Here is a 13,381-nt window from a genome sequence, read left to right as displayed (position 1 = left end):
CCAAACAATTCTGGTGGTGGCAACTGTTCAATAACATAAATGGGCAAGAGAAGACTCTAACTATCTAACAATATCCTGCAGGAATAAAAAAACAAACATGCATGGCTAGCTAAAAATACTGGGTTGCAGATATGGTTACCAATAGGTAGTTAGATTTCCTCCTTCTTTCCTTCAGGAGGAAGCCCTGAGGAAGGTCTACCATCAAAGGTCCAAGGAATGAGGACTCATGGGGGATGCCCAAGAAAGTTATCGGTGAACAAGGTGGAGGATGATTTGAGAACAATGGGAGTACGTAATTGGCAATGGTGTGGGTTGGATTGAGAGCCAAGACTGGAGAACAGTCCTTGGAAAAAGAGAGGCAGTTGGGTCTGATCTTGGACATGAATAAGCTGTCAGGGCCCGAAGGCTCTGTTGTAGTGTGGACCAAGGAGGAGACAATAACACCAAGTTCGCGGTACAAAAGGATTTATCAGAAGAATAGTCGTAATCAGGCAAATGGTCAATACAGGCGGCAAGGATCAGAATCGATGAAACAGGCAAGAAGTCGGTACACGGTTTGCAGAATATCAAGAAATCACACCCAGGAACTATACAAGATAGACCTATAATTGGGCAAGGACAGAAAGGGCACTTGGGATTAAATAGTCCAAAAGTTGGCGCCAAACTTGACGCATTGACGTCATGACGCCGACGCCGGCGTCCACACGTTGGCGTCCTGACACCGGCGCACATTCTGACGCCGGCGTCCATTCCGTCGCCGGCGACCAATCCTGGGGCGACACGTTTCTGACGCAGTCATATTACGACCAGGAAGAGCCGCATGGTGGAGCAGGAGGTCGCCATCTTGGATGTCCCGTGGGGTAAGTTCTTTACTTTCCATTACATAAGCATAATGAGCATTTGGTGAGTCACGGTGGTAAAAAAATGCAGCTCTTTAAACAGGAAATGTAGGGAGATTCTTTCATTGTAGTGAGTAGTATTCCTCTGTAAAATGTAGCACTGTTTTGACATATAAAACAGTTCAAGCCTACTTCAGTTGTATTTCTTAACCTCCCTGGGTGTGTGGAATCATCTTCAACAACTATCATCTCTAAAATCGTCTCCTAGATAGAGTATTGTCTCCATATTTGCCCTACCCTCTAGTCTGAATCTGTCTTCTAGCTGAGTAAAGCAAACTCTCACAAATGAAAAACATATGATAATTGATTGATTGAGTTCACTGACTCTGTCACAAAAAGAGAGAAGGTTGCCAGCAAATCAACCAGAGCACTAGTTTAAGTAGATATACTAAGATAGATCCGTCATTGTGCGTCAGGCAGGGAATTCCTGGCAGCTTTGCGACTTGGCGCAAGTAGAAACTACTGGCAAGATGCCATAAGTAGCTTTCATCAAGTACTGTAAATAGAGAAGAAATGGGAACATGTTCATGCAAGACACCATGGTGGTATAGAAAGATCTTAGCTGAAGCTATCAGTCATAATCATGTTTTAATGCCTTTATAAAGGCGCCTAATCTGTGAATGATTATGATTGGCAGCTAAGTAAAGTTCTGCTGTATGCTTGACTTTCACTGCAGTATGGTGGTGCCAGATCAGATGTGCTAGGAAAAATTCTGATGAATGTAGTGTACCTCTTCTAATGAATGGTGCACAACCGGGGAACCCTGGAGCTATGGTCCTGGTGGTGGTGGTACATCCAGGGTTCCCAGTGCAGGTTTCTTCAACAGACAAAAGAGCTTATGACCAGTGAATTGGATGCAAAAGTGCTGCAACCCCCACTATGAAAATGCTTATTTTATCTAATTTTCATCAATTCAGATGCACAATCATGCCCATTTTAATGCAACTCAAGAGTAAATTCACAGTTATGCTCAAATTATGTGGGGAAATGTAGCTTTATTGGTAACAAAAGTTATCAGCATGAATATTACACCTCCTCTTTCATCAGTCAAGTGACTCCTATGATGTTTAAAGCCACCAAATAACAACATGCATTGCAGTGATCACCACTTTCAAGAGAGGAAAAGGTTAAAGTCCAATCTATGAGAAACATGAACTGCACTTGAGATTTAAAAGAGTATATAATCTTCTGCCTGTTCCAAAAGGGGTTTGAGGGGCACACACCTGGTTAATTTTCTTGGTTAATTGGGTGCACCTCCCGCAGTGTCCTTCCACACTGAGCCACAGGAATCAGGAAAGAGATGGGCAGCACTCCAGGAATGAGTAAAACTTGCCTTTATTTACACACAGCAGGGCAGCATAGCAACGTTTCGAGCCTCGCACGGCTCTTTGTCAAGCTAGCATATCATTATACAGATTCTCCTTTTATACACTATTGTCATAGCACCCTCTAGTGGGGCTGCATCAAAGTAACAAAAATACAAAACATTGTTTCACTTATCTGACAATATGTCAATTAGTAGTCCCATTTCAGAGAAAGTAGCAAAGTGTATCCTCAGATAGACTGTAAAAAAGGAGAACATTAAAACCATATTAAAATATTATAAATTATCTAAAAACAGGAGATAGATCATATTCCAGATTAAGCCCATTCGGTGCTAGGGTGTCCAGTTTCCTAATCCACCATGCCTCTTTATACAACAGTTTTTTAACCCTATTGCCTCCTCTTCTCAACTTCGGGACAGTATCCAAAACCTGGAATTTTAATTGTGAAACCGTATGGCCTACTTCCGTAAAATGTTTGGCGACTGGCTGGTCCATCCGTTTACATTTTATGGCTGATTTATGTTCTCTAATCCTATCTCTGGCCATATGTGAGGTTTGACCCACATAGACTAAGCCACAAGGGCACTTAATGGCATAAACCACAAATGTGGTAGTGCATGAATGGTGGCCAGAGATAGGAATAGGCATGCCACTTCTTGGGTGATGAATAACCTCTCCTTTTTGTATGTTGTTACAGCAATTGCACGAGCAACAGGCAAATGTGCCCCTCTTTACTGGACGCAGTACTGTCTGTCTATTCTCTTTCCCTGAACCCATGTCCGCCTTCACTAGCATGGAGCCTATAGTGCGGGCCTTTTTGTATGACATGACAGGTGGATCCTAAAAACCAATTTGGGAGAAATCCCTGCTTTTCAGAATCCACCTGTCATATCATACAAAAAGGCCCGCACTATAGGCTCCATGCTAGTGAAGGCGGACATGGGTTCAGGGAAAGAGAATAGACAGACAGTACTGCGTCCAGTAAAGAGGGGCACATTTGCCTGTTGCTCGTGCAATTGCTGTAACAACATACAAAAAGGAGAGGTTATTCATCACCCAAGAAGTGGCATGCCTATTCCTATCTCTGGCCACCATTCATGCACTACCACATTTGTGGTTTATGCCATTAAGTGCCCTTGTGGCTTAGTCTATGTGGGTCAAACCTCACGTATGGCCAGAGATAGGATTAGAGAACATAAATCAGCCATAAAATGTAAACGGATGGACCAGCCAGTCGCCAAACATTTTACGGAAGTAGGCCATACGGTTTCACAATTAAAATTCCAGGTTTTGGCTACTGTCCCGAAGTTGAGAAGAGGAGGCAATAGGGTTAAAAAACTGTTGTATAAAGAGGCATGGTGGATTAGGAAACTGGACACCCTAGCACCGAATGGGCTTAATCTGGAATATGATCTATCTCCTGTTTTTAGATAATTTATAATATTTTAATATGGTTTTAATGTTCTCCTTTTTTACAGTCTATCTGAGGATACACTTTGCTACTTTCTCTGAAATGGGACTACTAATTGACATATTGTCAGATAAGTGAAACAATGTTTTGTATTTTTGTTACTTTGATGCAGCCCCACTAGAGGGTGCTATGACAATAGTGTATAAAAGGAGAATCTGTATAATGATATGCTAGCTTGACAAAGAGCCGTGCGAGGCTCGAAACGTTGCTATGCTGCCCTGCTGTGTGTAAATAAAGGCAAGTTTTACTCATTCCTGGAGTGCTGCCCATCTCTTTTCTGATTCCTATAATCTTCTGCCTGCCAAGATACTATTTTGTTTTAGGCCATACAACCTCACAGAGGCAAAAAAAATTCTTCTTGGATGGCTACAAATCAACCCCTGCAGCTGTAGAATGAAGCTGCGGCCAGTGACTTTCAATTTCAACTAACGCAATGTAATAGCTCTGCCTTCAGGAGCAGAACTTAATAAGGTCAAAACTGGCTTTACAATTTGCATCTTAACTAACAGGGAACAGTAGAACTACTTTCCAAAGCAGAGCTTAATGGTGTCAAAGTTGACTTAACTAAAATCGGCTGGTGTCTAGAACCCAAATGAGTTCCAATGTTCTAGACCTTGGATTTGTTCTGTATCCCAATTCAACTAAAAAATTCACTCCCAAACCCTAATCCTAAAGGGTTTCAACTTCTACATTGGACAAGGCATCAGATCTATAAATACAACTGTTGGTGTCCCATACATATAAGTGAGACATGACTTTCTTTTAACTAAGAACTAACTAGAGTAATGATTGAAGGAAAAAAAATGATATGGGGCCTTTATTTTAGTCTTATTGACTTCATTGCTCTACAATATCTAAAGAGAATAACATTGTCAAATGATATTTTTAGTTTATTAATAATTAATTTTTATCTTATTTCATAAATGTCATTTCTCTGGGTATGCAGCACAGAGCTTTATTTTTTGTTTTATTTATAATATATTTATGCATTCAGGGGTCAAGCAGCCAAATTAAGCTCTGAAATGATATTTCTACTTCGTGGTATTTCTTATTGGAAGGATTTCTGCCAACATTGGGAAGCCAGTTGTCTGCTACTGAGTGCTGCAGCTTGTTTAGAATTACACAAACAAAATAAAAAAAAACACATTCTCTGGTCTATTAATTTGGGGTATGGGGGATAGAATAGATAGCTTGGTTATCGTGGACATACACCATTAATCTGGAGATGCCAATTACAGTGAGAAAATAATTTTAGGAGAACCTGCATGTTCTACACAACTATATATATATTAAAACAGGGGGGGAAACAATAATAATTAAAAAATCATTTGTGTTAATTATTGCTAAACTTTGCTCCTGCTCAATCTCAATCTTACCTCAACATGAGCTCCAAATTCTCAACCTCAAAACCAATGTCAAACAATGTTGTCAATGCTCCCAAAAGCATGTTTCTTTTTGTTTTCATTATAAAAAAAGGGTCAATTCCCTACTGGCTCCTGAAGTCTCTGTTCTGTCACCTATTTCTTGTGGGAAGGAAGGTTTCCTGAATGGCCTGGGAATCTTTTCACTTTATGTCCTTAGTCTATAAAATGGTAGAGGGCTCTTTCTCTCTTCCTGGACTCCATCCTAGCATTTGCTAGAGGCCCTGAGGTTGAGGTAGGGCTCAGTGTAGGACAGTGTAGGACTGAGAAATGAAGAACTGATGTCTTTAACTCAAGAACCACCACCCCAATGTATTTAATCTCAGCTTTTAACTTTTGACCAACCCAGCACCTCACTGCCCAACCTTGGACCTTCATCCTTTTTGTTCCAGTCCAAAATGATAAGATTGGGGGGCCACAGTGCCTGGCAGGCAGTGATCCTGGGTCAGCAGGGCCCATGATGGTCAAGGCCCACTGGGTTTCTCCCGGTGCTCCACCAGCCTAGTCTGACCCTGGTGTAGGAGTCCAAGATCACCCCTAAGGTGATCTTGGAAGTAGGGATCCTACAAAAGAAGATCAGATTGTGACCGCCTAGTTTCATGTCTTAGTATACCCTAGCCTAGGGCTTTAAGTCAGGCAAAATAAACTTACACTCTATATTAGTCTATTGCATTTAATTCTAATATGTTATATATCTATTACTATGTATAGAATGATGTGATATGAAATGAGTTTTAGATAGAAGGGAATTGCCTCCACTAATTGACTGACTTGCCAAAAAACAGTTCTAATCTGGTGCAAAGCTGATTCTGTTGACAGAGCAAGGAAACGTTGTAAAAAACAAATACGGGCAAATGGTTTAGGAGAAAGGCTTTGTATTAATTACAGTATGTTGGAGTAATTGGATAGGATTCAATTTTTAAACCAAGCAAGCAATTAAATCATCTTCTATTTACTCAGTGAGCCTAAGAAATACCTAAAATATTGTAGGTAAAACTATTAATCACACTTCATATCATTATGTCAATTGGGAGTGATATAAAACAGCAACATGCATTTAATAACCTAGATGGTGTATGCCATTGTTGCAGTTATTGGAGGTTATACAATTATGTAACTGGAGACATGGGCATTCATGGGGCAGTGGCATTGGTTCTTCCCCGGAGATCCCTCCAAAATTTAGCAGAAAAATAAATGTAATGCCAAGCTGGACATCCACGTGACAAAAGGACCTTCAGCACAGTTTTAGAATCTCCATAGACTGGAGATCATGGAGATTCCTCTGCATGACCCAACCAGCACCAAGATAAAGGCCATAGGGCAAATTTACAGTACAACTGACAGGGCAGGGAGCAAAGTGCTTGTTTTTTTTGTTATTTGCACTCTGCCTAGCTGCCATTGGCATTGATTGGGGTCTTAGTTTGGGCATTATGTAGGCAAACAAGTTAGGACATGCCAATGGGCTCAAGGAGCAATGAAACTAGGCATGCAGTAAGTACAGAGCTGAGCCAAGTACTCATGGTGCCCATGACCTGGCCTGGCACCATACACCACTGCTTTCTCACTCTGACACTCAAATCATCTCCCTGGTCCACATACCACCCCCCTCCATTACTTTCACATTCCCCTAACTGCATGTCTGAATGATGCTGGTGGCTTTTTTATGGCAGGAGGTAAAGACAGGGTTTCCTTGGGCCACCAACACCTTATGCCATTTTTTTCCCAGGGGCTGGTACAGAACACAGCCATATCCTGGACAGAACTGCTCCCTGAATACTGAGGGGCTCACTTTGGCACTCCTTAATGCTCTTGTATTTCTCTCTGTGGTCTTTGTAAATGACTCATAAGATTTTTCATTAAGACATTCACAATGTATTCAACTGGAACATTCCCTGAAGTTCTGAGAAACTGAAAACTTTGCAAAATTGCACAGAGCTACGTCAATATTTGACCTGTTACCATAGTTGTGACAACAGATGTCTGCTTGTCTGAGCATGATTGCCAAAGTTTCAATCAAGGTTCCTTTCCTTAAACACCATCTAAATTATGAAAGCATTAATTTTTTTTTTTTTTTTTTTTTTAATAGATACTGCACTTGGCAGCTCCCCAAAGAGACACTGCGGGTTTGCACACTTTGTCATTCATGCCTTGTCTTAGTCCATTCAAATTATTTTCAATTTGATTCCTTTCTCTGTTGGCTGCCCAAAGCCTATACCTTGTCACTTTGGAAACTGGCATGCGGGTTTAATTAAACAATTCGGATGAGAGAGTATGAATGTGCAGTATTTTTTTAAATTTTTAATGGAGAAATCTTTATGCTCACTGGGTTTCCTTTAATGATCTGAGAAGTTTTCTGTCAGGTTATTGCACCATCTCATATATAGCGACTCTTTCTGTCATTTACTATAGTTGACCCTCATTAGCCACAACGATTTATACATTCTCCTGTGAAACTCATAACCATCAAACATGAGGAAACATCTGATTAGCATATGCAAACCTTGAAACTTCCTCAGTCTCTGTATCCTGCTGTCAGACTTTGCATGGCTGGCTGATGAATTCATAGAAATGAGCGAAATTGGATTTTTTTTTACCCAGTATGAGAATGCATAAAAATCCTATTGTCTCCACTATAATGTTCCTCAGCTAATAGAAATAACGCAGTTGTTAGAAGATATTCACATTCAACATGGGCAGAGAGGAACTCTTTGCAATTCATTTTCAGACCTTGAGTAATACAGAAGACCCTGGACCACAGAGTAGGAATCCATGATCAAATCTCATTGAAGGCCCTGTTGAACATCCTACTGTTTCTGATATCCCAAAATATGAAATATATCCAGGGTTGTTCCATTTGACCATAGGATAAAATTTCCAACCTCAGTCCCTAAAGAAGTAGTTGCACTGAGGCAAGGGTCAATATTACATGCAAATTAGTTTAGGTTATGTTGGACCTGCATTCTCCCATTGAACCAATGCTAGCCGTTTGTGCAATTATGATCAAATACTGAAGAAAATATTGCATTGTAGATAAAAAATATGGTGCCTTGCCCCACTACTTTCCACTTTGCCCTACTTAAAGTGCAACTCTTCAAAGGAAGTGCAACATGCTCAGAGGGGAATATTGTTGAAAATCTCCAAGTTTTTTCCCCACAATGCAGCAGTTTCCACAGCATTCCAGTGCAGTTATGCATGTCGACTTAGGTACATCTTGCTGTACCTAACTGGAATACCAAGTCACATTGCAGCTATAGACAAGTGGCTGGTCCAAGCACTTTATTCAATGGCACCAATAAATGCAATGTTGAAAAAAAGCTGAGGATAACACAATTGTACCTAAAGATGAAGAACTCATTATTTTGGCTTAATAAGGAGCACAAGAAAAAGAGAGGTCACATTGAGTTTCATCGGACTATTAAGGTCTCCTCCATTGGCCCCATTTATACTGACCCAGAATAATGTCTAAAAACCAAATAAAGAGTAACAGGCCCCAAGGGTATAAAGTACATACAGCATTTAGATTTCTCTCTAGATCAGTAACTTTACAAAGCTTTAACAGGCTCATATGAGAAAATGTACCAGGAACTATAGGATCTACTACAAAGTAGGTTAAATTTTGCATCTTTTAAAACAGAGCCTCTTAGGTTTTTGCATAAAAGCCATCTTCATTTCATTCCAAGCTCTTCCATAGAAGAGATCTCACCTCCTTAAAGTAATCATGGCCATGGCTACCTTACTTGTGTATGTTCCTGAATGATATTTAGGTACAATTTTTGGGTATTTTAGCACCAGCTCATTGGCCTCTATGTATTTGTTATGTCTGTATGCAAGGGTAAACAGACTAATGTCAGTGGGTAGACAGTTTTATATCTTATAACTCAAGAAGATGCCTGTTCTGCAAGCATATTGTATGCATTCTGTCCATGACCTTGGTCTGTTTAAACATCAGCACCCCCAAGTTTGCCTGCCATGACCAAGACATCTTCTTGAACCATGATATTCTGAAGTCCTACTCAATCTCAACTATCAAATACAGCTTGATATTGTTATTTGTTTTAGGTTCTCAGCTAAACCAAAACAGCATGCCTTGGGCTTCCCTAAAAAGGTTTGGTATAGGCCTATGAGTCCTATGACTTGTTGTCACATACAGCTCTCTATATATTCAGAACAAGTGCTAGGCTCCCTGGTCACGGCTCAATCGTCTGCCCGTAGCAGCTGCCTCTGGCCTTGGTAGGAGCCTTCAGCTGCTCAGATGCCACCAGGTCTTAACTTGAGAGGAGCAAAGCAAGTGTTCTGAATGAGCAAAGGGGCAGGTTTGTTTCCAAGGTTTATGGCGGAAGGCAACACCAGGTTCTCATGGATTAAACGATAAAGTGTAGTCAGGTGGGGCTGTGGTCGGTACTGGCAGAGTTCAGAATAGTTAGGCAGGCCGGGTCAGTATAGGCAGAGTTCAGAATAGTCAGGCAGGCTAAAGGTCGGGATTTGTCAGAATTCAGAGTCAGACAGGCAAGGATCAAAACCGGAATACATACAGACAAAATTGCACCCAGGAAACTAATCAGATTAGACCTAACAATGGGCAACAATTTCTAGCCTGAAGCCCCTTTAAATACCTTTGAATATTACGCCAAGACGTGATGATGGCACACGCACGGCGCGTAAAACCCAGAAGTGCACACCGCACACACCATAGGAGAACCGGCACCAGGGAGAAAAGGATCACCACTGCAGGTGTCCCCACTGGCCCACTAGACTGCAGCATGAGTCCTCACACTTGTACAGATCCTTAGTGGTTGGGTGTTTCAATCTCTGATCTAAAATCAACTTTCTAACATGGCAAGGCTAATATCATTCCCTTGCTATCCTATTAAAGGATCAGAGAGAAAGCTAAAATTGTCCCCAACTCGAATAGCCTGGAAAATAGACCTAAATGAATGTAAAACAAATAATAAGCAAATATCTAGAGCACTAAATCCTGCACAATTCATGTAAAACAATTCATAGGGGAACTTCGGCAGAGCAGCGGAACATAAATATTTCATTCCTCCATGTGACGTCCTATGGGATTAACTGAAGATCAAGGCCCTTATAAGCATGCTACAAATAAGGGGAAGTAAGAGAAACTCTAATTATTTGATCAACAATAAATAGTAAAATCTAAGTTAATGTTGGGATGTATTCTGTAGGCAGTCTTGCAGCTTTTCATTTAATCTCACATGTACAGAATATGAGATATAGCTAGAGCTGGGTTGAAGCATCAGACAAATACTGCTGCAAATATTTCCTCTAATGACACAAGGAATCCAATACAAGTGGAATCTTAGAAGGTATCTTGACACACATACACATTAATGAACATATACAAGGAACTACTACTGCAATGTGATGTAAAGCAAAGTTCTCTCCATCTTCACATTCGTCCTTCTCCATCATAAAGTCCATAATTCACAAACTAGTCTGAAAACACTTGCAGGCAAAGGGAGCAACCTTTCTCCTTGACTAGCAGAAGATATCGCTTTAGGATAACTCTTTCTTCTTCTGTACTGTATTTTTAATGAGTCAGAAAGTGCTTATTTTAATACTAGCATTATTAATTTAGAGATATACCGTAAATGTGTGCACATGACCATAAGATGCAAAGATAAACAACATGGAACTGGACCTAGAAAATGGGTAATTGACAATATTAGAGGAAATTTTACTGTAATTAGATGAATCCTCTAAAACTATGTCGACAAAAAATTCATTCTTGGGTTGAGGATATTCTTATTTTTTTATGCAAAATGCCGATGCCTTTTAATATATTATTGTTTTATTTTCTGTTTAGAGACTACAGATAACAGTTATTGAAAACTAGGTTTAATATTTCATTGCAATACCATTTCTTAGCAGAGGCAGGAAGGGAGTCTGGTGGGAAAGGAGAAAACAGCACGGAAAAGATATAAAGTGGACATATTGATAAAAATACATGAGAGGGATGACAGGAGATGGATACAGTGGGTGTAATAATAGAAGGGAAGCAGAAAAAAGCAAACAAAAAGTGAGATTACATTTAACATTAGAAAGGTACAAAGGTAATAACAGACAGGGAATAATAATAATAGTTAAGGCGACAGATAGCCTACTTAAGGAAAAGAGGGCAAGACTGTTGGATAGGGAATATGCAGGATGAAACAAGAAAATAGTGTGATTATCCAGCTAATTATGCCATGGCTGGACTCTGATAAATCACCTGCTATGCTACTTGCTATTGAATAAAGAAACATATAGTCAGATACAATAAGAGGACAAAGAATCACATACACACACATTTTTTCCTAAATTGTATCATGAAAACCCCTCTGATTGAACTTGATTTTTGTTTATCTCCATCATTGAGAAGACAAAAAAAAACTTGAACGGAAAAAACCTTGATTAGTTGACTGCTACAGAAGCTTGTTGATGATTTTGCCAAAATGTTCTCACTATTTTCCAAAAACCACTCCAACCAAATCAGCATGGACTTTGCCCCCCCTTTATCAACCAATTTTCAAGAAAAATTCTTCTATGGGAAAAATCATAAAAAATCTGAATCATAAGATTTTTTTCAGATTTGTTGCAAAAAGTGCAAGTTTTTTGGAATATCACCCGAAAACCACAAAATCTTCAGATTATTGTGTAAAACCCAGCGCAGCTCACGATATCTTCCAATTGTAAACGGTATATCAGCCATTGACTTCTACATGAACTTGGCAGGTCTGAGTTGGAGCATTTATTAATCATATTTTTAACATTAATCATTAGAATTTGGAGTTTTTTTTTCTCTACGAAAAATTGTGTCTTCCTCAACCAGAAAAAAATGCACTTTGATAAATAACCTCCTTAAAGTGGGGTCTGGGTGCACATGCCCCAGAGTTGCAGCTTAAGGAAATAAACCAGCACCAGTCTACTGATTTGAACATTAGTAGACTAGCCTTACACATTTTGTGCAGGGATGTTTCTGGCTATGTTACCGCCCCCTCTCAACTGCCGCATACCTTTCAAAGTGCTGGACTGGGGCAATGAGGCAATTTTAGTACTGAGAGTAACTTGCGGGCTGCTGCTGCTTGAGGCAGGTTTCTCAACTCACTTCATGGCAGAAGCACTCCTGGTTTCATAGCAAATAGTGATGAGCAAATGTTTTCACCAGGCATGGATTCGCTGTGAAATCCGCATTTCACCATCTGCTAATTCTTTGAGAAACTGACAGATTCGCTCATAACTAGTGGCAAAGTACTTTCTCATAGCCTATGAATGAAGTGGTTTGTGTGCAATACCCTCTGATTAGAACATTGTGTGAAATGTAACAAATAAGTTAAATCAACTGGACTTGCTGTGTTTTTTCTTTGAAAAGAGGGCAAAAGTGTTGGATAGGGAATATGTACTATGAAACAGGAAAATAGTGTGTTTATCCAGCTAATTATGCCCTAGCTGGACTCTGATAAATCACCTGCTATGCCACCTGCTATTGAATAAAGAAACATATAGTCAGATACAATAAGAAGACAAAGAATCACATACACAAACATTTTTTCCTAAATTTCATCATGAAAAAACCCTCTGCTTGAACTTGATTTTTGTTTATCTTCATCATTGAGAAAACTTGAACTGAAAAAACCTTGGTTAGTTGACTGCTATAGAAGCTTGTGATGATTTTGCCAAAATCTGAAATGTTCTCACTATTTTCCAAAAACCACTCCAATCTGTACAAATAAGTTAAATCAACAGGACTTGCTGTGTTTTTTCCTTGAACCAGCCATCCAACAGGCTTTCTCGATTCAGAATACCTTGTGAAAAGGATCTTTCTTTGGCAATATATCCTCGGGAATGTTTCTCCAATCAGCATAATCTGTTTATCATAGTCTACAAGGATGTTATGAAGTTAGGTGTTGATTGTATTAGTTTGATTGGAGCTTTGAGCTGTTATTAAACCTTCCAGGGAGAGGTGCCAAAACAACATTGTATGTGGCAAACAATAGATGTCGCCCCCCACCTCTATTCAAACTTCAGTTTTTACATATATGGATTCTTTAACGCCTCTTTGAACCAGTCGCTCTCCCGGTCTAGAATCTGGACTTGGCAGTCTTCAAACGTGTGACCTTTTTCTTCTAGATGTAGGTACACGGCTGAGTTCTGACCAGAGGAGGTAGCTCTTCTGTGCTGCACCATACGTTGGTGTAACTGTTGTTTAGTTTCTCCCACATACAAATCAGAGCACTCCTCACTGCACTGCATATACAATGTTAC

The 13,381-nt window shown here is 39.9% G+C and overlaps 1 protein-coding gene across 2 annotated transcripts in view; it reads right to left on the bottom strand.

Moving 5' to 3' along the window:
- The window catches only part of lrrc4c.S (leucine rich repeat containing 4C S homeolog), a 496,732-nt gene that overhangs the window by 417,527 nt on the left and 65,824 nt on the right, over positions 1–13,381 (bottom strand). The gene's annotated exons all lie outside the window — the stretch shown is intronic.

This window comes from Xenopus laevis, chromosome 4S (assembly GCF_017654675.1).
Source record: "Xenopus laevis strain J_2021 chromosome 4S, Xenopus_laevis_v10.1, whole genome shotgun sequence".
Taxonomy (NCBI): domain Eukaryota; kingdom Metazoa; phylum Chordata; class Amphibia; order Anura; family Pipidae; genus Xenopus; species Xenopus laevis.
Note: the sequence above shows the minus strand (reverse complement) of the source record. Positions and strands in the feature narration are given on the sequence as shown.